General features: G+C 43.0%; 1 long non-coding RNA gene and 8 other non-coding genes across 10 annotated transcripts; all 9 read left to right on the top strand.

The window, feature by feature from the left end:
- Window positions 1–1,254: 1,254 nt before the first annotated feature.
- On the top strand, window positions 1,255–1,447 carry LOC138360461 (U2 spliceosomal RNA). The gene has a single exon (XR_011226406.1). It is a non-coding gene; the product is annotated as a U2 spliceosomal RNA (small nuclear RNA).
- A 215-nt stretch (window positions 1,448–1,662) lies between these two features.
- LOC138360416 (uncharacterized) lies at window positions 1,663–22,429 on the top strand. 2 transcript variants are annotated; one of them, XR_011226367.1, is made up of 6 exons: window positions 1,663–1,803; window positions 10,278–10,532; window positions 13,180–13,430; window positions 16,078–16,328; window positions 18,981–19,231; window positions 21,873–22,429. It is a non-coding gene; the product is annotated as an uncharacterized lncRNA (long non-coding RNA). The 2 variants fall into 2 exon arrangements; XR_011226366.1 differs by lacking the exon at window positions 1,663–1,803 and adding an exon at window positions 7,510–7,624 and having other exon boundaries at window positions 21,873–22,428.
- On the top strand, window positions 4,156–4,348 carry LOC138360462 (U2 spliceosomal RNA). Its single transcript, XR_011226407.1, has one exon. It is a non-coding gene; the product is annotated as a U2 spliceosomal RNA (small nuclear RNA).
- LOC138360460 (U2 spliceosomal RNA) lies at window positions 7,073–7,265 on the top strand. The gene has a single exon (XR_011226405.1). It is a non-coding gene; the product is annotated as a U2 spliceosomal RNA (small nuclear RNA).
- On the top strand, window positions 9,983–10,175 carry LOC138360459 (U2 spliceosomal RNA). Its single transcript, XR_011226404.1, has one exon. It is a non-coding gene; the product is annotated as a U2 spliceosomal RNA (small nuclear RNA).
- Window positions 12,887–13,076, top strand: LOC138360463 (U2 spliceosomal RNA). The gene has a single exon (XR_011226408.1). It is a non-coding gene; the product is annotated as a U2 spliceosomal RNA (small nuclear RNA).
- Window positions 15,781–15,973, top strand: LOC138360458 (U2 spliceosomal RNA). Its single transcript, XR_011226403.1, has one exon. It is a non-coding gene; the product is annotated as a U2 spliceosomal RNA (small nuclear RNA).
- Window positions 18,684–18,876, top strand: LOC138360457 (U2 spliceosomal RNA). Its single transcript, XR_011226402.1, has one exon. It is a non-coding gene; the product is annotated as a U2 spliceosomal RNA (small nuclear RNA).
- LOC138360455 (U2 spliceosomal RNA) lies at window positions 21,576–21,768 on the top strand. Its single transcript, XR_011226401.1, has one exon. It is a non-coding gene; the product is annotated as a U2 spliceosomal RNA (small nuclear RNA).
- Window positions 22,430–25,008: the final 2,579 nt, after the last annotated feature.

The following is a 25,008-nucleotide window of genomic DNA, read 5'->3' as shown; positions in this document are numbered from 1 at the left end:
TAATTAGCTTTGCAATACTTCATTTACCTCCCTAAACACCAACAATGACCGAGTATTTGTATACTCGGTAAAAGCGATGGATGGATTCCTTACACATTCACATATATTAAGCAATGAATTTGCTATAGTACCTACAGTACTCAGACTTCTCGAATTACTTACATCTTCTTATATCTTAGCTTTGTTGTTCATTCAACAACAGAGTCGTTTTCCAGGGAATCGCGTTATGTTAGATGATGCATCGCCTCGCCTCGCCTCGCATGGCATCGAATCGCATGTCATTGCATCGCATCGCATTGAACTGCATGGTATTGAATCACAAGGCATTGAATGGCATGGCATGGCATGGCATGGCATGGCATGGCATCACGTCACGTCTCTCGTCTCTCGTCTCTCGTCTCTCGTCTCTCGTCTCTAGTCTCTAGTCTCTAGTCTCTAGTCTCTAGTCTCTAGTCTCTCGTCTCTCGTCTCTCGTCTCTCGTCTCTCGTCTCTCGTCTCTCGTCTCTCGTCTCTCGTCTCTCGTCTCTCGTCTCTCGTCTCTCGTCTCTCGTCTCTCGTCTCTCGTCTCTCGTCTCTCGTCTCTCGTCTCTCGTCTCTCGCCTCTCGCCTCTCGCCTCTCGCCTCTCGCCTCTCGCCTCTAGCCTCTAGCCTCTAGCCTCTCGCCACCCAGCCCTGCCTCGCTTCGCCTCGTCTCCGGTTTGTGAAAACGATGTATCAAGCAAAGTGTTAGATGTGAAAAAGTCGTGATATATATACAAAAATGGAATAGTTGGCGCGTAATAGTGCTGTTCGTTTTCTGTTATGGTATCAGAGAGAGAACGTCTCCTATTTATATTTTTTGACGAGCGTTGGCGTAACAGGCCCCTTGCACTTTTAATTCGTTATTGTACTTTTCAAAAGCTGTAGCTACCTTAAGACACATGACAAATGGAGGTTTATGTATTAGAGTTAAGCGCTATACTCCCTGGCCAGGAGCGAATTCGTGAAACGCCACGCGAGTCTGTTTACCACTTTGCCGCCAGTTACATATTCACTACTCATGAATGAAACCATGTAATATCATGAATTTGCATATATATATAAATTCATTGATCAGGTAAGAAATGGTTAAAGCCTTTACTGCATGGCGTTTATATGTATGCTTGAATTCGAATATTACTCAACGATAATCACATGCCCTTTTGCAATTGAAACTCGCTACGTGGTTTCTAGCCGCAATTGTTGCCTGGTGTTGCAGAGCAACCATGCATCCTATCGCTTCTCGGCCTTTTGGCTAAGATCAAAGTGTAGTATCTGTTCTTATCAGCTTAATATCTGATACGATCCCCATGTGGGATCCTCGATATTAAACTGATTTTTGCAACATGGCGAAGTGCTAGGAGCTTGCTCCACCTTTGCCGCGGATCGGCCCGGTATTGCAGTACCTCTGGGATCGGTCCACTCCCTTCGGGGAGACCAAAAACAACCCTATCAACTAGTCAAAATCAAGTAGGAGACGATTATGTTAATTGGTTATGTACATTAATGAATCGTGTTAATTTGAATTGCAGTAATTACTTCACACCAGCCAACATCGTATGAGGAAAAAGCCTTGGAACGAGCAGCAGAAGTGAGTCGTCAGTCGAGTCCGGGTTTGATGGGGTCGAAGCTGAACAACTGCAACGAGTTAGAGGGAAGGAAGGAAGGAAGGAAGGAAGGAAGGAAGGAAGGAAGGAAGGAAGGAAGGAAGGAAGGAAGGAAGGAAGGAAGGAAGGAAGGAAGGAAGGAAGGAAGGAGAAAGAAGGAGAAAGAAGGAGAGTGAGGTGAGTAATATCATTTAATAACTTTAGATTAAAGATTATGTGCGAGCAAAGAAATACGATGGTTGGTGTGGAAGGAAAGAAGTGATTTTATGAATGGGGGGTTGCCAGTTAGTGCAATTTTAATTGATTTGTTTGTTTTTCTGAGATAGGTTATATAGGGTGAAGTTTTTCTCTATTTATCTAAGTGTGGAAACTGGTTTAGGTAGCTTAGTGGTTTGTTATGAAAAGGCTGGTAGAGATGGGTTGAATAGTGTTAGACTTGTGTCCTGCATTTACTGGAGAACTGGATTTGGTATTTAAATGGCATCTAATATGATGTGGTCATTGTGCAAATAAACTCTAAATCAACGGGTTTACTCATGATCGAGAACCTAACTATAATAGTTACCCTTGTTGGCATGCTATTCTCTTTTTTACGAAATTACTTACTCACTCTCCCTTGTGAGTGAGGGAGGGAGGAGTGTGTGTGTATATCACTCGGAATTCCTTAGTCGGCTCTGACGGCGAAATATATTCATACATACATCAAGATTAGACGTTTATCTATTTAATTTACCATTGCTGGAATGTACCAATGCGTAATAAAGACGAAATTCGACTTGAGATGGAGGGAGGTGTTGCTTTGGTGTGGTTTTACACGGCAACTCAACGATCGTTTGCCACTTCCACGCTTGCCTGCCAGCCGGCCAGCCACTAGCCTCAAAGTGAATTCCAGTGTCTTGATTAGCTTTACAATCCATCATTTACCTCAATACACACTAACAATGTGTATTTATATACTTCAATCGAGCATTCGATGCACACATTCACCTGTAATATATACGTCAATGAAACCCAGAACCCACCCAAGTTCAAGCGCACCTGCACTCTCACCCCTCTCCATTTGAATGCTAGTTTCCTATTTAGATTTCAAATGCTTCATTCACCCCTCTAAACACCACCGACGTATATTTACATTCTTTATTTAGGCAATGTATGCAGGCACACATTCATTCACGTAAAATAACGAATAAAATTGATATAGAATCTACTATAATTTGCAAAGCGACCAACCACCAAATGTCATTGTGAAAGCTAGTTTCGTAATTAGCTTTGCAATACTTCATTTACCTCCCTAAACACCAACAATGACCGAGTATTTGTATACTCGGTAAAAGCGATGGATGGATTCCTTACACATTCACATATATTAAGCAATGAATTTGCTATAGTACCTACAGTACTCAGACTTCTCGAATTACTTACATCTTCTTATATCTTAGCTTTGTTGTTCATTCAACAACAGAGTCGTTTTCCAGGGAATCGCGTTATGTTAGATGATGCATCGCCTCGCCTCGCCTCGCATGGCATCGAATCGCATGTCATTGCATCGCATCGCATTGAACTGCATGGTATTGAATCACAAGGCATTGAATGGCATGGCATGGCATGGCATGGCATGGCATGGCATCACGTCACGTCTCTCGTCTCTCGTCTCTCGTCTCTCGTCTCTCGTCTCTAGTCTCTAGTCTCTAGTCTCTAGTCTCTAGTCTCTAGTCTCTCGTCTCTCGTCTCTCGTCTCTCGTCTCTCGTCTCTCGTCTCTCGTCTCTCGTCTCTCGTCTCTCGTCTCTCGTCTCTCGTCTCTCGTCCTCTCGTCTCTCCGTCTCTCGTCTCTCGTCTCTCGTTCCTCTCGCCTCTCGCCTCTCGCCTCTCGCCTCTCGCCTCTGCCTCTCGCCTCTCGCCTCTAGCCTCTAGCCTCTAGCCTCTCTAGCCTCTCGCCACCCAGCCCTGCCTCGCTTCGCCCTCGTCTCCGGTTTGTGAAAACGATGTAATCAAGCAAAGTGTTAGATGTGAAAAAGTCGTGATATATATACAAAAATGGAATAGTTGGCGCGTAATAGTGCTGTTCGTTTTCTGTTATGGTATCAGAGAGAGAACGTCTCCTATTTATATTTTTTTGACGAGCGTTGCGTAACAGGCCCCTTGCACTTTACTTCGTTATTGTACTTTTCAAAAGCTGTAGCTACCTTAGACACATGACCAAATGGAGGTTTATGTATTAGAGTTAAGCGCTATACTCCCTGGCCAGGAGCGAATTCGGTGAAACGCCACGCGAGTCCTGTTTACCACTTTGCCGCCAGTTACATAATTCACTACTCATGAATGAAACCATGTAATATCATGAATTTGCATATATATATAAATTCATTGATCAGGTAAGAAATGGTTAAGCCTTTACTGCATGGCGTTTATATGTATGCTTGAATTCGAATATTACTCAACGATAATCACATGCCCTTTTGCAATTGAAACTCGCTACGTGGTTTCTAGCCGCAATTGTTGCATGGTGTTGCAGAGCAACCATGCATCCTATCGCTTCTCGGCCTTTTGGCTAAGATCAAAGTGTAGTATCTGTTCTTATCAGCTTAATATCTGATACGATCCCATGTGGGATCCTCGATATTAAACTGATTTTTGCAACATGGCGAAGTGCTAGGAGCTTGCTCCACCTTTGCCGCGGATCGGCCCGGTATCTGCAGTACCTCTGGGATCGGTCCACTCCCTTCGGGGAGACCAAAAACAACCCTATCAACTAGTCAAAATCAAGTAGGAGACGATTATGTTAATTGGTTATGTACATTAATGAATCGTGTTAATTTGAATTGCAGTAATTACTTCACACCAGCCCAAGCAATCGTATGAGGAAAAAGCCTTGGAACGAGCAGCAGAAGTGAGTCGTCAGTCGAGTCCGGGTTTGATGGGTCGAAGCTGAACAACTGCAACGAGTTAGAGGGAAGGAAGGAAGGAAGGAAGGAAGGAAGGAGGAAGGAAGGAAGGAAGGAAGGAAGGAAGGAAGGAAGGAAGGAAGGAAGGAAGGAGGAAGGAAGGAAGGAAGGAGAAAGAAGGAGAAAGAAGGAGAGTGAGGTGAGTAATATTCATTTAATAACTTTAGATTAAAGATTATGTGCGAGCAAAGAAATACGATGGTTGGTGTGGAAGGAAAGAAGTTGATTTTATGAATGGGGGGTTGCCAGTTAGTGCAATTTTAATTGATTTTGTTTGTTTTCTGAGATAGGTTATATAGGGTGAAGTTTTTCTCTATTTATATAAGTGTGGAAACTGGTTTAGGGTAGCTTAGTGGTTTGTTATGAAAAGGCTGGTAGAGATGGGTTTGAATAGTGGTTAGACTTGTGTCTGCATTTACTGGAGAACTGGATTTGGTATTTTAAATGGCATCTAATATGATGTGGTCATTGTGCAAATAAACTCTAAATCAACGGGTTTACTATGATCGAGAACCTAACTATAATAGTTACCCATTGTTGGCATGCTATTCTCTTTTTTTACGAAATTACTTACTCACTCTCCCTTGTGAGTGAGGGAGGGAGGAGTGTGTGTGTATATCACTCGGAATTCCTTAGTCGGCTCTGACGGCGAAATTATATTCATACATACATCAAGATTAGACGTTTATCTATTTAATTTACCATTGCTGGAATGTACCAATGCGTAATAAAGACCGAAATTCGACTTGAGATGGAGGGAGGTGTTGCTTTGGTGTGGTTTTACACGGCAAACTCAACGATCGTTTGCCACTTCCACGCTTGCCTGCCAGCCGGCCAGCCACTAGCCTCAAAGTGAATTCCAGTGTCCTTGATTAGCTTTACAATCCATCATTTACCTCAATACACACTAACAATGTGTATTTATATACTTCAATCGAGCATTCGATGCACACATTCACCTGTAATATATACGTCAATGAAACCCAGAACCCACCCAAGTTCAAGCGCACCCTGCACTCTCACCCCTCTCCATTTGAATGCTAGTTTCCTATTTAGATTTCAAATGCTTCATTACCCCTCTAAACACCACCGACGTATATTTACATTCTTTATTTAGGCAATGTATGCAGGCACACATTCATTCACGTAAAATAACGAATAAAATTGATATAGAATCTACTATAATTTGCAAAGCGACCAACCACCAAATGTCATTGTGAAAGCTAGTTCGTAATTAGCTTTGCAATACTTCATTTACCTCCCTAAACACCAACAATGACCGAGTATTTGTATACTCCGTAAAAGCGATGGATGGATTCCTTACACATTCACATATATTAAGCAATGAATTTGCTATAGTACCTACAGTACTCAGACTTCTCGAATTACTTACATCTTCTTATATCTTAGCTTTGTTGTTCATTCAACAACAGAGTCGTTTTCCAGGGAATCGCGTTATGTTAGATGATGCATCGCCTCGCCTCGCCTCGCATGGCATCGAATCGCATGTCATTGCAATCGCATCGCATTGAACTGCATGGTATTGAATCACAAGGCATTGAATGGCATGGCATGGCATGGCATGGCATGGCATGGCATCACGTCACGTCTCTCGTCTCTCGTCTCTCGTCTCTCGTCTCTCGTCTCTAGTCTCTAGTCTCTAGTCTCTAGTCTCTAGTCTCTAGTCTCTCGTCTCTCGTCTCTCGTCTCTCGTCTCTCGTCTCTCGTCTCTCGTCTCTCGTCTCTCGTCTCTCGTCTCTCGTCTCTCGTCTCTCGTCTCTCGTCTCTCGTCTCTCGTCTCTCGTCTCTCGTCTCTCGTCTCTCGCCTCTCGCCTCTCGCCTCTCGCCTCTCGCCTCTCGCCTCTCGCCTCTAGCCTCTAGCCTCCTAGCCTCTAGCCTCTAGCCTCTCGCCACCCAGCCCTGCCTCGCTTCGCCTCGTCTCCGGTTTGTGAAAACGATGTATCAAGCAAAGTGTTAGATGTGAAAAAGTCGTGATATATATACAAAAATGGAATAGTTGGCGCGTAATAGTGCTGTTCGTTTTCTGTTATGGTATCAGAGAGAGAACGTCTCCTATTTATATTTTTTGACGAGCGTTGGCGTAACAGGCCCCTTGCACTTTTAATTCGTTATTGTACTTTTCAAAAGCTGTAGCTACCTTAAGACACATGACAAATGGAGGTTTATGTATTAGAGTTAAGCGCTATACTCCCTGGCCAGGAGCGAATTCGTGAAACGCCACGCGAGTCTGTTTAACCACTTTGCCGCCAGTTACATATTCACTACTCATGAATGAAACCATGTAATATCATGAATTTGCATATATATATAAATTCATTGATCAGGTAAGAAATGGTTAAAGCCTTTACTGCATGGCGTTTATATGTATGCTTGAATTCGAATATTACTCAACGATAATCACATGCCCTTTTGCAATTGAAACTCGCTACGTGGTTTCTAGCCGCAATTGTTGCCTGGTTGTTGCAGAGCAACCATGCATCCTATCGCTTCTCGGCCTTTTGGCTAAGATCAAAGTGTAGTATCTGTTCTTATCAGCTTAATATCTGATACGATCCCCATGTGGGATCCTCGATATTAAACTGATTTTTGCAACATGGCGAAGTGCTAGGAGCTTGCTCCACCTTTGCCGCGGATCGGCCCGGTATTGCAGTACCTCTGGGATCGGTCCACTCCCTTCGGGGAGACCAAAAACAAACCTATCAACTAGTCAAAATCAAGTAGGAGACGATTATGTTAATTGGTTATGTACATTAATGAATCGTGTTAATTTGAATTGCCAGTAATTACTTCACACCAGCCAACATCCGTATGAGGAAAAAAGCCTTGGAACGAGCAGCAGAAGTGAGTCGTCAGTCGAGTCCGGGTTTGATTGGGTCGAAGCTGAACAACTGCAAACGAGTTAGAGGGAAGGAAGGAAGGAAGGAAGGAAGGAAGGAAGGAAGGAAGGAAGGAAGGAAGGAAGGAAGGAAGGAAGGAAGGAAGGAAGAAGGAAGGAAGGAAGGAAGGAGAAAGAAGGAGAAAGAAGGAGAGTGAGGTGAGTAATATCATTTAATAACTTTAGATTAAAGATTATGTGCGAGCAAAGAAATACGATGGTTGGTGTGGAAGGAAAGAAGTTGATTTTATGAATGGGGGGTTGCCAGTTAGTGCAATTTTAATTGATTTTGTTTGTTTTCCTGAGATAGGTTATATAGGGTGAAGTTTTTCTCTATTTATATAAGTGTGGAAACTGGTTTAGGTAGCTTAGTGGTTTGTTATGAAAAGGCTGGTAGAGATGGGTTGAATAGTGTTAGACTTGTGTCTGCATTTACTGGAGAACTGGATTTGGTATTTAAATGGCATCTATATGATGTGGTCATTGTGCAAATAAAACTCTAAATCAACGGGTTTACTATGATCGAGAACCTAACTATAATAGTTACCCATTGTTGGCATGCTATTCTCTTTTTTTTTTACGAAATTACTTACTCACTCTCCCTTGTGAGTGAGGGAGGAGGAGTGTGTGTGTATATCACTCGGAATTCCTTAGTCGGCTCTGACGGCGAAATTATATTCATACATACATCAAGATTAGACGTTTATCTATTTAATTTACCATTGCTGGAATGTACCAATGCGTAATAAAGACGAAATTCGGACTTGAGATGGAGGGAGGTGTTGCTTTGGTGTGGTTTTACACGGCAACTCAAACGATCGTTTGCCACTTCCACGCTTGCCTGCCAGCCGGGCCAGCCACTAGCCTCAAAGTGAATTCCAGTGTCTTGATTAGCTTTACAATCCATCATTTACCTCAATACACACTAACAATGTGTATTTATATACTTCAATCGAGCATTCGATGCACACATTCACCTGTAAATATACGTCAATGAAACCCAGAACCCACCCAAGTTCAAGCGCACCTGCACTCTCACCCCTCTCCATTTGAATGCTAGTTTCCTATTAGATTTCAAATGCTTCATTCACCCCTCTAAACACCACCGACGTATATTTACATTCTTTATTTAGGCAATGTATGCAGGCACACATTCATTTCACGTAAAATAACGAATAAAATTGATATAGAATCTACTATAATTTGCAAAGCGAACCACCACCAAATGTCATTGTGAAAGCTAGTTTCGTAATTAGCTTTGCAATACTTCATTTACCTCCCTAAACACCAACAATGACCGAGTATTTGTATACTCGGTAAAAGCGATGGATGGATTCCTTACACATTCACATATATTAAGCAATGAATTTGCTATAGTACCTACAGTACCAGACTTCTCGAATTACTTACATCCTTCTTATATCTTAGCTTTGTTGTTCATTCAACAACAGAGTCGTTTTCCAGGGAATCGCGTTATGTTAGATGATGCATCGCCTCGCCTCGCCTCGCATGGCATCGAATCGCATGTCATTGCATCGCATCGCATTTGAACTGCATGGTATTGAATCACAAGGCATTGAATGGCATGGCATGGCATGGCATGGCATGGCATGGCATCACGTCACGTCTCTCGTCTCTCGTCTCTCGTCTCTCGTCTCTCGTCTCTAGTCTCTAGTCTCTAGTCTCTAGTCTCTAGTCTCTAGTCTCTCGTCTCTCGTCTCTCGTCTCTCGTCTCTCGTCTCTCGTCTCTCGTCTCTCGTCTCGTCTCTCGTCTCTCGTCTCTCGTCTCTCGTCTCTCGTCTCTCGTCTCTCGTCTCTCGTCTCTCGTCTCTCGTCTCTCGTCTCTCGTCTCTCGTCTCTCGCCTCTCGCCTCTCGCCTCTCGCCTCTCGCCTCTCGCCTCTAGCCTCTAGCCTCTAGCCTCTCGCCACCCAGCCCTGCCTCGCTTCGCCTCGTCTCCGGTTTGTGAAAAACGATGTATCAAGCAAAGTGTTAGATGTGAAAAAGTCGTGATATATATACAAAAATGGAATAGTTGGCGCGTAATAGTGCTGTTCGTTTTCTGTTATGGTATCAGAGAGAGAACGTCTCCTATTTATATTTTTTGACGAGCGTTGGCGTAACAGGCCCCTTGCACTTTTAATTCGTTATTGTACTTTTCAAAAGCTGTAGCTACCTTAAGGACACATGACAAATGGAGGTTATGTATTAGAGTTAAGCGCTATACTCCCTGGCCAGGAGCGAATTCGTGAAACGCCACGCGAGTCTGTTTACCACTTTGCCGCCAGTTACATATTCACTACTCATGAATGAAACCATGTAATATCATGAATTTGCATATATATATAAATTCATTGATCAGGTAAGAAATGGTTAAAGCCTTTACTGCATGGCGTTTATATGTATGCTTGAATTCGAATATTACTCAACGATAATCACATGCCCTTTTGCAATTGAAACTCGCTACGTGGTTTCTAGCCGCAATTGTTGCCTGGTGTTGCAGAGCAACCATGCATCCTATCGCTTCTCGGCCTTTTGGCTAAGATCAAAGTGTAGTATCTGTTCTTATCAGCTTAATATCTGATACGATCCCCATGTGGGATCCTCGATATTAAACTGATTTTTGCAACATGGCGAAGTGCTAGGAGCTTGCTCCACCTTTGCCGCGGATCGGCCCGGTATTGCAGTACCTCTGGGATCGGTCCACTCCCTTCGGGGAGACCAAAAACAACCCTATCAACTAGTCAAAATCAAGTAGGAGACGATTATGTTAATGGTTATGTACATTAATGATCGTGTTAATTTGAATTGCAGTAATTACTTCACACCAGCCAACATCGTATGAGGAAAAAGCCTTGGAACGAGCAGCAGAAGTGAGTCGTCAGTCGAGTCCGGGTTTGATGGGTCGAAGCTGAACAACTGCAACGAGTTAGAGGGAAGGAAGGAAGGAAGGAAGGAAGGAAGGAAGGAAGGAAGGAAGGAAGGAAGGAAGGAAGGAAGGAAGGAAGGAAGGAAGGAAGGAAGGAAGGAAGGAAGGAAGGAGAAAGAAGGAGAAAGAAGGAGAGTGAGGTGAGTAATATCATTTAATAACTTTAGATTAAAGATTATGTGCGAGCAAAGAAATACGATGGTTGGTGTGGAAGGAAAGAAGTTGATTTTATGAATGGGGGGTTGCCAGTTAGTGCAATTTTAATTGATTTTGTTTGTTTTCTGAGATAGGTTATATAGGGTGAAGTTTTTCTCTATTTATATAAGTGTGGAAACTGGTTTAGGTAGCTTAGTGGTTTGTTATGAAAAGGCTGGTAGAGATGGGTTGAATAGTGTTAGACTTGTGTCTGCATTTACTGGAAGAACTGGATTTGGTATTTAAATGGCATCTAATATGATGTGGTCATTGTGCAAATAAACTCTAAATCAACGGGTTTACTATGATCGAGAACCTAACTATAATAGTTACCCATTGTTGGCATGCTATTCTCTTTTTTTTACGAAATTACTTACTCACTCTCCCTTGTGAGTGAGGGAGGGAGGAGTGTGTGTGTATATCACTCGGAATTCCTTAGTCGGCTCTGACGGCGAAATTATATTCATACATACATCAAGATTAGACGTTTATCTATTTAATTTACCATTGCTGGAATGTACCAATGCGTAATAAAGACGAAATTCGACTTGAGATGGAGGGAGGTGTTGCTTTGGTGTGGTTTTACACGGCAACTCAACGATCGTTTGCCACTTCCACGCTTGCCTGCCAGCCGGCCAGCCACTAGCCTCAAAGTGAATTCCAGTGTCTTGATTAGCTTTACAATCCATCATTTACCTCAATACACACTAACAATGTGTATTTATATACTTCAATCGAGCATTCGATGCACACATTCACCTGTAATATATACGTCAATGAAACCCAGAACCCACCCAAGTTCAAGCGCACCTGCACTCTCACCCCTCTCCATTTGAATGCTAGTTTCCTATTTAGATTTCAAATGCTTCATTCACCCCTCTAAACACCACCGACGTATATTTACATTCTTTATTTAGGCAATGTATGCAGGCACACATTCATTCACGTAAAATAACGAATAAAATTGATATAGAATCTACTATAATTTGCAAAGCGACCAACCACCAAATGTCATTGTGAAAGCTAGTTTCGTAATTAGCTTTGCAATACTTCATTTACCTCCCTAAACACCAACAATGACCGAGTATTTGTATACTCGGTAAAAGCGATGGATGGATTCCTTACACATTCACATATATTAAGCAATGAATTTGCTATAGTACCTACAGTACTCAGACTTCTCGAATTACTTACATCTTCTTATATCTTAGCTTTGTTGTTCATTCAACAACAGAGTCGTTTTCCAGGGAATCGCGTTATGTTAGATGATGCATCGCCTCGCCTCGCCTCGCATGGCATCGAATCGCATGTCATTGCATCGCATCGCATTGAAACTGCATGGTATTGAATCACAAGGCATTGAATGGCATGGCATGGCATGGCATGGCATGGCATGGCATCACGTCACGTCTCTCGTCTCTCGTCTCTCGTCTCTCGTCTCTCGTCTCTAGTCTCTAGTCTCTAGTCTCTAGTCTCTAGTCTCTAGTCTCTCGTCCTCTCGTCTCTCGTCTCTCGTCTCTCGTCTCTCGTCTCTCGTCTCTCGTCTCTCGTCTCTCGTCTCTCGTCTCTCGTCTCTCGTCTCTCGTCTCTCGTCTCTCGTCTCTCGTCTCTCGTCTCTCGTCTCTCGTCTCTCGTCTCTCGCTCTCGCCTCTCGCCTCGCTCTCGCCTCTCGCCTCTCGCCTCTAGCCTCTAGCCTCTAGCCTCTCGCCACCCAGCCCTGCCTCGCTTCGCCTCGTCTCCGGTTTGTGAAAACGATGTATCAAGCAAAGTGTTAGATGTGAAAAAGTCGTGATATATATACAAAAATGGAATAGTTGGCGCGTAATAGTGCTGTTCGTTTTCTGTTATGGTATCAGAGAGAGAACGTCTCCTATTTATATTTTTTGACGAGCGTTGGCGTAACAGGCCCCTTGCACTTTTAATTCGTTATTGTACTTTTCAAAAGCTGTAGCTACCTTAAGACACATGACAAATGGAGGTTTATGTATTAGAGTTAAGCGCTATACTCCCTGGCCAGGAGCGAATTCGTGAAACGCCACGCGAGTCTGTTTACCACTTTGCCGCCAGTTACATATTCACTACTCATGAATGAAACCATGTAATATCATGAATTTGCATATATATATAAATTCATTGATCAGGTAAGAAATGGTTAAAGCCTTTACTGCATGGCGTTTATATGTATGCTTGAATTCGAATATTACTCAACGATAATCACATGCCCTTTTGCAATTGAAAACTCGCTACGTGGTTTCTAGCCGCAATTGTTGCCTGGTGTTGCAGAGCAACCATGCATCCTATCGCTTCTCGGCCTTTGGCTAAGATCAAGTGTAGTATCTGTTCTATCAGCTTAATATCTGATACGATCCCCATGTGGGATCCTCGATATTAAACTGATTTTTGCAACATGGCGAAGTGCTAGGAGCTTGCTCCACCTTTGCCGCGGATCGGCCCGGTATTGCAGTACCTCTGGGATCGGTCCACTCCCTTCGGGGAGACCAAAAACAACCCTATCAACTAGTCAAAATCAAGTAGGAGACGATTATGTTAATTGGTTATGTACATAATGAATCGTGTTAATTTGAATTGCAGTAATTACTTCACACCAGCCAACATCGTATGAGGAAAAAGCCTTGGAACGAGCAGCAGAAGTGAGTCGTCAGTCGAGTCCGGGTTTGATGGGTCGAAGCTGAACAACTGCAACGAGTTAGAGGGAAGGAAGGAAGGAAGGAAGGAAGGAAGGAAGGAAGGAAGGAAGGAAGGAAGGAAGGAAGGAAGGAAGGAAGGAAGGAAGGAAGGAAGGAAGGAAGGAAGGAGAAAGAAGGAGAAAGAAGGAGAGTGAGGTGAGTAATATCATTTAATAACTTTAGATTAAAGATTATGTGCGAGCAAAGAAATACGATGGTTGGTGTGGAAGGAAAGAAGTTGATTTTTATGAATGGGGGGTTGCCAGTTAGTGCAATTTTAATTGATTTTGTTTGTTTTCTGAGATAGGTTATATAGGGTGAAGTTTTTCTCTATTTATATAAGTGTGGAAACTGGTTTAGGTAGCTTAGTGGTTTGTTATGAAAAGGCTGGTAGAGATGGGTTGAATAGTGTTAGACTTGTGTCTGCATTTACTGGAGAACTGGATTTGGTATTTAAATGGCATCTAATATGATGTGGTCATTGTGCAAATAAACTCTAAATCAACGGGTTTACTATGATCGAGAACCTAACTATAATAGTTACCCATTGTTGGCATGCTATTCTCTTTTTTTACGAAATTACTTACTCACTCTCCCTTGTGAGTGAGGGAGGGAGGAGTGTGTGTGTATATCACTCGGAATTCCTTAGTCGGCTCTGACGGCGAAATTATATTCATACATACATCAAGATTAGACGTTTATCTATTTAATTTACCATTGCTGGAATGTACCAATGCGTAATAAAGACGAAATTCGACTTGAGATGGAGGGAGGTGTTGCTTTGGTGTGGTTTTACACGGCAACTCAACGATCGTTTGCCACTTCCACGCTTGCCTGCCAGCCGGCCAGCCACTAGCCTCAAAGTGAATTCCAGTGTCTTGATTAGCTTTACAATCCATCATTTACCTCAATACACACTAACAATGTGTATTTATATACTTCAATCGAGCATTCGATGCACACATTCACCTGTAATATATACGTCAATGAAACCCAGAACCCACCCAAGTTCAAGCGCACCTGCACTCTCACCCCTCTCCATTTGAATGCTAGTTTCCTATTTAGATTTCAAATGCTTCATTCACCCCTCTAAACACCACCGACGTATATTTACATTCTTTATTTAGGCAATGTATGCAGGCACACATTCATTCACGTAAAATAACGAATAAAATTGATATAGAATCTACTATAATTTGCAAAGCGACCAACCACCAAATGTCATTGTGAAAGCTAGTTTCGTAATTAGCTTTGCAATACTTCATTTACCTCCCTAAACACCAACAATGACCGAGTATTTGTATACTCGGTAAAAGCGATGGATGGATTCCTTACACATTCACATATATTAAGCAATGAATTTGCTATAGTACCTACAGTACTCAGACTTCTCGAATTACTTACATCTTCTTATATCTTAGCTTTGTTGTTCATTCAACAACAGAGTCGTTTTCCAGGGAATCGCGTTATGTTAGATGATGCATCGCCTCGCCTCGCCTCGCATGGCATCGAATCGCATGTCATTGCATCGCATCGCATTGAACTGCATGGTATTGAATCACAAGGCATTGAATGGCATGGCATGGCATGGCATGGCATGGCATGGCATCACGTCACGTCTCTCGTCTCTCGTCTCTCGTCTCTCGTCTCTCGTCTCTAGTCTCTAGTCTCTAGTCTCTAGTCTCTAGTCTCTAGTCTCTCGTCTCTCGTCTCTCGTCTCTCGTCTCTCGTCTCTCGTCTCTCGTCTCTCGTCTCTCGTCTCTCGTCTCTCGTCTCTCGTCTCTCGTCTCTCGTCTCTCGTCTCTCGTCTCTCGTCTCTCGTCTCTCGTCCTCTCGTCCTCTCGTCTCTCGCCTCTCGCCTCTCGCCTCTCGCCTCTCGCCTCTCGCCTCTAGCCTCTAGCCTCTAGCCTCTCGCCACCCAGCCCTGCCTCGCTTCGCCTCGTCTCCGGTTTGTGAAAACGATGTATCAAGCAAAGTGTTAGATGTGAAAAAGTCGTGATATATATACAAAAATGGAATAGTTGGCGCGTAATAGTGCTGTTCGTTTTCTGTTATGGTATCAGAGAGAGAACGTCTCCTATTTATATTTTTTGACGAGCGTTGGCGTAAACAGGCCCCTTGCACTTTTAATTCGTTATTGTACTTTTCAAAAGCTGTAGCTACCTTAAGACACATGACAAATGGAGGTTTATGTATTAGAGTTAAGCGCTATACTCCCTGGCCAGGAGCGAATTCGTGAAACGCCACGCGAGTCTGTTTACCACTTTGCCGCCAGTTACATATTCACTACTCATGAATGAAACCATGTAATATCATGAATTTGCATATATATATAAATTCATTGATCAGGTAAGAAATGGTTAAAGCCTTTACTGCATGGCGTTTATATGTATGCTTGAATTCGAATATTACTCAACGATAATCACATGCCCTTTTGCAATTGAAACTCGCTACGTGGTTTCTAGCCGCAATTGTTGCCTGGTGTTGCAGAGCAACCATGCATCCTATCGCTTCTCGGCCTTTTGGCTAAGATCAAAGTGTAGTATCTGTTCTTATCAGCTTAATATCTGATACGATCCCCATGTGGGATCCTCGATATTAAACTGATTTTTGCAACATGGCGAAGTGCTAGGAGCTTGCTCCACCTTTGCCGCGGATCGGCCCGGTATTGCAGTACCTCTGGGATCGGTCCACTCCCTTCGGGGAGACCAAAAACAACCCTATCAACTAGTCAAAATCAAGTAGGAGACGATTATGTTAATTGGTTATGTACATTAATGAATCGTGTTAATTTGAATTGCAGTAATTACTTCACACCAGCCAACATCGTATGAGGAAAAAGCCTTGGAACGAGCAGCAGAAGTGAGTCGTCAGTCGAGTCCGGGTTTGATGGGTCGAAGCTGAACAACTGCAACGAGTTAGAGGGAAGGAAGGAAGGAAGGAAGGAAGGAAGGAAGGAAGGAAGGAAGGAAGGAAGGAAGGAAGGAAGGAAGGAAGGAAGGAAGGAAGGAAGGAAGGAAGGAAGGAGAAAGAAGGAGAAAGAAGGAGAGTGAGGTGAGTAATATCATTTAATAACTTTAGATTAAAGATTATGTGCGAGCAAAGAAATACGATGGTTGGTGTGGAAGGAAAGAAGTTGATTTTATGAATGGGGGGTTGCCAGTTAGTGCAATTTTAATTGATTTTGTTTGTTTTCTGAGATAGGTTATATAGGGTGAAGTTTTTCTCTATTTATATAAGTGTGGAAACTGGTTTAGGTAGCTTAGTGGTTTGTTATGAAAAGGCTGGTAGAGATGGGTTGAATAGTGTTAGACTTGTGTCTGCATTTACTGGAGAACTGGATTTGGTATTTAAATGGCATCTAATATGATGTGGTCATTGTGCAAATAAACTCTAAATCAACGGGTTTACTATGATCGAGAACCTAACTATAATAGTTACCCATTGTTGGCATGCTATTCTCTTTTTTTACGAAATTACTTACTCACTCTCCCTTGTGAGTGAGGGAGGGAGGAGTGTGTGTGTATATCACTCGGAATTCCTTAGTCGGCTCTGACGGCGAAATTATATTTCATACATACATCAAGATTAGACGTTTATCTATTTAATTTACCATTGCTGGAATGTACCAATGCGTAATAAAGACGAAATTCGACTTGAGATGGAGGGAGGTGTTGCTTTGGTGTGGTTTTACACGGCAACTCAACGATCGTTTGCCACTTCCACGCTTGCCTGCCAGCCGGCCAGCCACTAGCCTCAAAGTGAATTCCAGTGTCTTGATTAGCTTTACAATCCATCATTTACCTCAATACACACTAACAATGTGTATTTATATACTTCAATCGAGCATTCGATGCACACATTCACCTGTAATATATACGTCAATGAAACCCAGAACCCACCCAAGTTCAAGCGCACCTGCACTCTCACCCCTCTCCATTTGAATGCTAGTTTCCTATTTAGATTTCAAATGCTTCATTCACCCCTCTAAACACCACCGACGTATATTTACATTCTTTATTTAGGCAATGTATGCAGGCACACATTCATTCACGTAAAATAACGAATAAAATTGATATAGAATCTACTATAATTTGCAAAGCGACCAACCACCAAATGTCATTGTGAAAGCTAGTTTCGTAATTAGCTTTGCAATACTTCATTTACCCTCCCTAAACACCAACAATGACCGAGTATTTGTATACTCGGTAAAAGCGATGGATGGATTCCTTACACATTCACATATATTAAGCAATGAATTTGCTATAGTACCTACAGTACTCAGACTTCTCGAATTACTTACATCTTCTTATATCTTAGCTTTGTTGTTCATTCAACAACAGAGTCGTTTTCCAGGGAATCGCGTTATGTTAGATGATGCATCGCCTCGCCTCGCCTCGCATGGCATCGAATCGCATGTCATTGCATCGCATCGCATTGAACTGCATGGTATTGAATCACAAGGCATTGAATGGCATGGCATGGCATGGCATGGCATGGCATGGCATCACGTCACGTCTCTCGTCTCTCGTCTCTCGTCTCTCGTCTCTCGTCTCTAGTCTCTAGTCTCTAGTCTCTAGTCTCTAGTCTCTAGTCTCTCGTCTCTCGTCTCTCGTCTCTCGTCTCTCGTCTCTCGTCTCTCGTCTCTCGTCTCTCGTCTCTCGTCTCTCGTCTCTCGTCTCTCGTCTCTCGTCTCTCGTCTCTCGTCTCTCGTCTCTCGTCTCTCGTCTCTCGTCTCTCGTCTCTCGTCTCTCGCCTCTCGCCTCTCGCCTCTCGCCTCTCGCCTCTCGCCTCTAGCCTCTAGCCTCTAGCCTCTCGCCACCCAGCCCTGCCTCGCTTCGCCTCGTCTCCGGTTTGTGAAAACGATGTATCAAGCAAAGTGTTAGATGTGAAAAAGTCGTGATATATATACAAAAATGGAATAGTTGGCGCGTAATAGTGCTGTTCGTTTTCTGTTATGGTATCAGAGAGAGAACGTCTCCTATTTATATTTTTTGACGAGCGTTGGCGTAACAGGCCCCTTGCACTTTTAATTCGTTATTGTACTTTTCAAAAGCTGTAGCTACCTTAAGACACATGACAAATGGAGGTTTATGTATTAGAGTTAAGCGCTATACTCCCTGGCCAGGAGCGAATTCGTGAAACGCCACGCGAGTCTGTTTACCACTTTGCCGCCAGTTACATATTCACTACTCATGAATGAAACCATGTAATATCATGAATTTGCATATATATATAAATTCATTGATCAGGTAAGAAATGGTTAAAGCCTTTACTGCATGGCGTTTATATGTATGCTTGAATTCGAATATTACTCAACGATAATCACATGCCCTTTTGCAATTGAAACTCGCTACGTGGTTTCTAGCCGCAATTGTTGCCTGGTGTTGCAGAGCAACCATGCATCCTATCGCTTCTCGGCCTTTTGGCTAAGATCAAAGTGTAGTATCTGTTCTTATCAGCTTAATATCTGATACGATCCCCATGTGGGATCCTCGATATTAAACTGATTTTTGCAACATGGCGAAGTGCTAGGAGCTTGCTCCACCTTTGCCGCGGATCGGCCCGGTATTGCAGTACCTCTGGGATCGGTCCACTCCCTTCGGGGAGACCAAAAACAACCCTATCAACTAGTCAAAATCAAGTAGGAGACGATTATGTTAATTGGTTATGTACATTAATGAATCGTGTTAATTTGAATTGCAGTAATTACTTCACACCAGCCAACATCGTATGAGGAAAAAGCCTTGGAACGAGCAGCAGAAGTGAGTCGTCAGTCGAGTCCGGGTTTGATGGGTCGAAGCTGAACAACTGCAACGAGTTAGAGGGAAGGAAGGAAGGAAGGAAGGAAGGAAGGAAGGAAGGAAGGAAGGAAGGAAGGAAGGAAGGAAGGAAGGAAGGAAGGAAGGAAGGAAGGAAGGAAGGAAGGAGAAAGAAGGAGAAAGAAGGAGAGTGAGGTGAGTAATATCATTTAATAACTTTAGATTAAAGATTATGTGCGAGCAAAGAAATACGATGGTTGGTGTGGAAGGAAAGAAGTTGATTTTATGAATGGGGGGTTGCCAGTTAGTGCAATTTAATTGATTTTGTTTGTTTTCTGAGATAGGTTATATAGGGTGAAGTTTTTCTCTATTTATATAAGTGTGGAAACTGGTTTAGGTAGCTTAGTGGTTTGTTATGAAAAGGCTGGTAGAGATGGGTTGAATAGTGTTAGACTTGTGTCTGCATTTACTGGAGAACTGGATTTGGTATTTAAATGGCATCTAATATGATGTGGTCATTGTGCAAATAAACTCTAAATCAACGGGTTTACTATGATCGAGAACCTAACTATAATAGTTACCCATTGTTGGCATGCTATTCTCTTTTTTTACGAAATTACTTACTCACTCTCCCTTGTGAGTGAGGGAGGGAGGAGTGTGTGTGTATATCACTCGGAATTCCTTAGTCGGCTCTGACGGCGAAATTATATTCATACATACATCAAGATTAGACGTTTATCTATTTAATTTACCATTGCTGGAATGTACCAATGCGTAATAAAGACGAAATTCGACTTGAGATGGAGGGAGGTGTTGCTTTGGTGTGGTTTTACACGGCAACTCAACGATCGTTTGCCACTTCCACGCTTGCCTGCCAGCCGGCCAGCCACTAGCCTCAAAGTGAATTCCAGTGTCTTGATTAGCTTTACAATCCATCATTTACCTCAATACACACTAACAATGTGTATTTATATACTTCAATCGAGCATTCGATGCACACATTCACCTGTAATATATACGTCAATGAAACCCAGAACCCACCCAAGTTCAAGCGCACCTGCACTCTCACCCCTCTCCATTTGAATGCTAGTTTCCTATTTAGATTTCAAATGCTTCATTCACCCCTCTAAACACCACCGACGTATATTTACATTCTTTATTTAGGCAATGTATGCAGGCACACATTCATTCACGTAAAATAACGAATAAAAATTGATATAGAATCTACTATAATTTGCAAAGCGACCAACCACCAAATGTCATTGTGAAAGCTAGTTTCGTAATTAGCTTTGCAATACTTCATTTACCTCCCTAAACACCAACAATGACCGAGTATTTGTATACTCGGTAAAAGCGATGGATGGATTCCTTACACATTCACATATATTAAGCAATGAATTTGCTATAGTACCTACAGTACTCAGACTTCTCGAATTACTTACATCTTCTTATATCTTAGCTTTGTTGTTCATTCAACAACAGAGTCGTTTTCCAGGGAATCGCGTTATGTTAGATGATGCATCGCCTCGCCTCGCCTCGCATGGCATCGAATCGCATGTCATTGCATCGCATCGCATTGAACTGCATGGTATTGAATCACAAGGCATTGAATGGCATGGCATGGCATGGCATGGCATGGCATGGCATCACGTCACGTCTCTCGTCTCTCGTCTCTCGTCTCTCGTCTCTCGTCTCTAGTCTCTAGTCTCTAGTCTCTAGTCTCTAGTCTCTAGTCTCTCGTCTCTCGTCTCTCGTCTCTCGTCTCTCGTCTCTCGTCTCTCGTCTCTCGTCTCTCGTCTCTCGTCTCTCGTCTCTCGTCTCTCGTCTCTCGTCTCTCGTCTCTCGTCTCTCGTCTCTCGTCTCTCGTCTCTCGTCTCTCGTCTCTCGCCTCTCGCCTCTCGCCTCTCGCCTCTCGCCTCTCGCCTCTAGCCTCTAGCCTCTAGCCTCTCGCCACCCAGCCCTGCCTCGCTTCGCCTCGTCTCCGGTTTGTGAAAACGATGTATCAAGCAAAGTGTTAGATGTGAAAAAGTCGTGATATATATACAAAAATGGAATAGTTGGCGCGTAATAGTGCTGTTCGTTTTCTGTTATGGTATCAGAGAGAGAACGTCTCCTATTTATATTTTTTGACGAGCGTTGGCGTAACAGGCCCCTTGCACTTTTAATTCGTTATTGTACTTTTCAAAAGCTGTAGCTACCTTAAGACACATGACAAATTGGAGGTTTATGTATTAGAGTTAAGCGCTATACTCCCTGGCCAGGAGCGAATTCGTGAAACGCCACGCGAGTCTGTTTACCACTTGCCGCCAGTTACATATTCACTACTCATGAATGAAACCATGTAATATCATGAATTGCATATATATATAAATTCATTGATCAGGTAGAAATGGTTAAAGCCTTTACTGCATGGCGTTTATATGTATGCTTGAATTCGAATATTACTCAACGATAATCACATGCCCTTTTGCAATTGAAACTCGCTACGTGGTTTCTAGCCGCAATTGTTGCCTGGTGTTGCAGAGCAACCATGCATCCTATCGCTTCTCGGCCTTTTGGCTAAGATCAAAGTGTAGTATCTGTTCTTATCAGCTTAATATCTGATACGATCCCCATGTGGGATCCTCGATATTAAACTGATTTTTGCAACATGGCGAAGTGCTAGGAGCTTGCTCCACCTTTGCCGCGGATCGGCCCGGTATTGCAGTACCTCTGGGATCGGTCCACTCCCTTCGGGGAGACCAAAAACAACCCTATCAACTAGTCAAAATCAAGTAGGAGACGATTATGTTAATTGGTTATGTACATTAATGAATCGTGTTAATTTGAATTGCAGTAATTACTTCACACCAGCCAACATCGTATGAGGAAAAAGCCTTGGAACGAGCAGCAGAAGTGAGTCGTCAGTCGAGTCCGGGTTTGATGGGTCGAAGCTGAACAACTGCAACGAGTTAGAGGGAAGGAAGGAAGGAAGGAAGGAAGGAAGGAAGGAAGGAAGGAAGGAAGGAAGGAAGGAAGGAAGGAAGGAAGGAAGGAAGGAAGGAAGGAAGGAAGGAGAAAGAAGGAGAAAGAAGGAGAGTGAGGTGAGTAATATCATTTAATAACTTTAGATTAAAGATTATGTGCGAGCAAAGAAATACGATGGTTGGTGTGGAAGGAAAGAAGTTGATTTTATGAATGGGGGGTTGCCAGTTAGTGCAATTTTAATTGATTTTGTTTGTTTTCTGAGATAGGTTATATAGGGTGAAGTTTTTCTCTATTTATATAAGTGTGGAAACTGGTTTAGGTAGCTTAGTGGTTTGTTATGAAAAGGCTGGTAGAGATGGGTTGAATAGTGTTAGACTTGTGTCTGCATTTACTGGAGAACTGGATTTGGTATTTAAATGGCATCTAATATGATGTGGTCATTGTGCAAATAAACTCTAAATCAACGGGTTTACTATGATCGAGAACCTAACTATAATAGTTACCCATTGTTGGCATGCTATTCTCTTTTTTTACGAAATTACTTACTCACTCTCCCTTGTGAGTGAGGGAGGAGGAGTGTGTGTGTATATCACTCGGAATTCCTTAGTCGGCTCTGACGGCGAAATTATATTCATACATACATCAAGATTAGACGTTTATCTATTTAATTTACCATTGCTGGAATGTACCAATGCGTAATAAAGACGAAATTCGACTTGAGATGGAGGGAGGTGTTGCTTTGGTGTGGTTTTACACGGCAACTCAACGATCGTTTGCCACTTCCACGCTTGCCTGCCAGCCGGCCAGCCACTAGCCTCAAAGTGAATTCCAGTGTCTTGATTAGCTTTTACAATCCATCATTTACCTCAATACACACTAACAATGTGTATTTATATACTTCAATCGAGCATTCGATGCACACATTCACCTGTAATATATACGTCAATGAAACCCAGAAACCACCCAAGTTCAAGCGCACCTGCACTCTCACCCCTCTCCATTTGAATGCTAGTTTCCTATTTAGATTTCAAATGCTTCATTCACCCCTCTAAACACCACCGACGTATATTTACATTCTTTATTTAGGCAATGTATGCAGGCACACATTCATTCACGTAAAATAACGAATAAAATTGATATAGAATCTACTATAATTTGCAAAGCGACCAACCACCAAATGTCATTGTGAAAGCTAGTTTCGTAATTAGCTTTGCAATACTTCATTTACCTCCCTAAACACCAACAATGACCGAGTATTTGTATACTCGGTAAAAGCGATGGATGGATTCCTTACACATTCACATATATTAAGCAATGAATTTGCTATAGTACCTACAGTACTCAGACTTCTCGAATTACTTACATCTTCTTATATCTTAGCTTTGTTGTTCATTCAACAACAGAGTCGTTTTCCAGGGAATCGCGTTATGTTAGATGATGCATCGCCTCGCCTCGCCTCGCATGGCATCGAATCGCATGTCATTGCATCGCATCGCATTGAACTGCATGGTATTGAATCACAAGGCATTGAATGGCATGGCATGGCATGGCATGGCATGGCATGGCATCACGTCACGTCTCTCGTCTCTCGTCTCTCGTCTCTCGTCTCTCGTCTCTAGTCTCTAGTCTCTAGTCTCTAGTCTCTAGTCTCTAGTCTCTCGTCTCTCGTCTCTCGTCTCTCGTCTCTCGTCTCTCGTCTCTCGTCTCTCGTCTCTCGTCGTCTCTCGTCTCTCGTCTCTCGTCTCTCGTCTCTCGTCTCTCGTCTCTCGTCTCTCGTCTCTCGTCTCTCGTCTCTCGTCTCTCGCCTCTCGCCTCTCGCCTCTCGCCTCTCGCCTCTCGCCTCTAGCCTCTAGCCTCTAGCCTCTCGCCACCCAGCCCTGCCTCGCTTCGCCTCGTCTCCGGTTTGTGAAAACGATGTATCAAGCAAAGTGTTAGATGTGAAAAAGTCGTGATATATATACAAAAATGGAATAGTTGGCGCGTAATAGTGCTGTTCGTTTTCTGTTATGGTATCAGAGAGAGAACGTCTCCTAATTATATTTTTTGACGAGCGTTGGCGTAACAGGCCCCTTGCACTTTAATTCGTTATTGTACTTTTCAAAAGCTGTAGCTACCTTAAGACACATGACAAATGGAGGTTTATGTAATTAGAGTTAAGCGCTATACTCCCTGGCCAGGAGCGAATTCGTGAAACGCCACGCGAGTCTGTTTACCACTTTGCCGCCAGTTACATATTCACTACTCATGAATGAAACCATGTAATATCATGAATTTGCATATATATATAAATTCATTGATCAGGTAAGAAATGGTTAAAGCCTTTACTGCATGGCGTTTATATGTATGCTTGAATTCGAATATTACTCAACGATAATCACATGCCCTTTTGCAATTGAAAACTCGCTACGTGGTTTCTAGCCGCAATTGTTGCCTGGTGTTGCAGAGCAACCATGCATCCTATCGCTTCTCGGCCTTTTGGCTAAGATCAAAGTGTAGTAATCAAGCCTCAAGAGGTTCAAAGGTACCCTGCTACGTCGTTATTAGTGCGCTGAGTCCACTGAAAGCGATAGTCATGTAGCTACAGGAGCTTGCTTTGCCATTGATTGGCTTGCTACACCCCTTGCGGGTTGGCATCCCAGGTCTGTTGAGCACAAGAGTAGCTGGCTGAACTCTTGTCTAGTGATGCACACTTAGTGTGCATTGCTCACTTGCTTTTGCAGTGCTCACAGACCACCCCCGACCGACCTGCCCCCCCTCTCATCAGGCCATGTTCTCCTGTTGAGGGGCTCGGCGAGGCCGGCCCTGATACGTGGGACTTCCATGCTTTTTCCGAGTAAGATTGACCCCTACTGCGAGGATCCCGTTGCCACTCCTATATGCTGCCACTCCTATATCCACTCCTATATCCAGCAACGGCCCTAACACACTGGACTTTATTGCTCGCTGAAATGAGCTGCCGCCCAATATAAGCAGCAAGCAGATGTCTTAGAAGAAAGAAGGAGATG

The sequence above is a fragment of the Procambarus clarkii genome, unplaced genomic scaffold, assembly GCF_040958095.1.
Source record: "Procambarus clarkii isolate CNS0578487 unplaced genomic scaffold, FALCON_Pclarkii_2.0 HiC_scaffold_110, whole genome shotgun sequence".
Lineage (NCBI taxonomy): Eukaryota > Metazoa > Arthropoda > Malacostraca > Decapoda > Cambaridae > Procambarus > Procambarus clarkii.
Note: the sequence above shows the minus strand (reverse complement) of the source record. Positions and strands in the feature narration are given on the sequence as shown.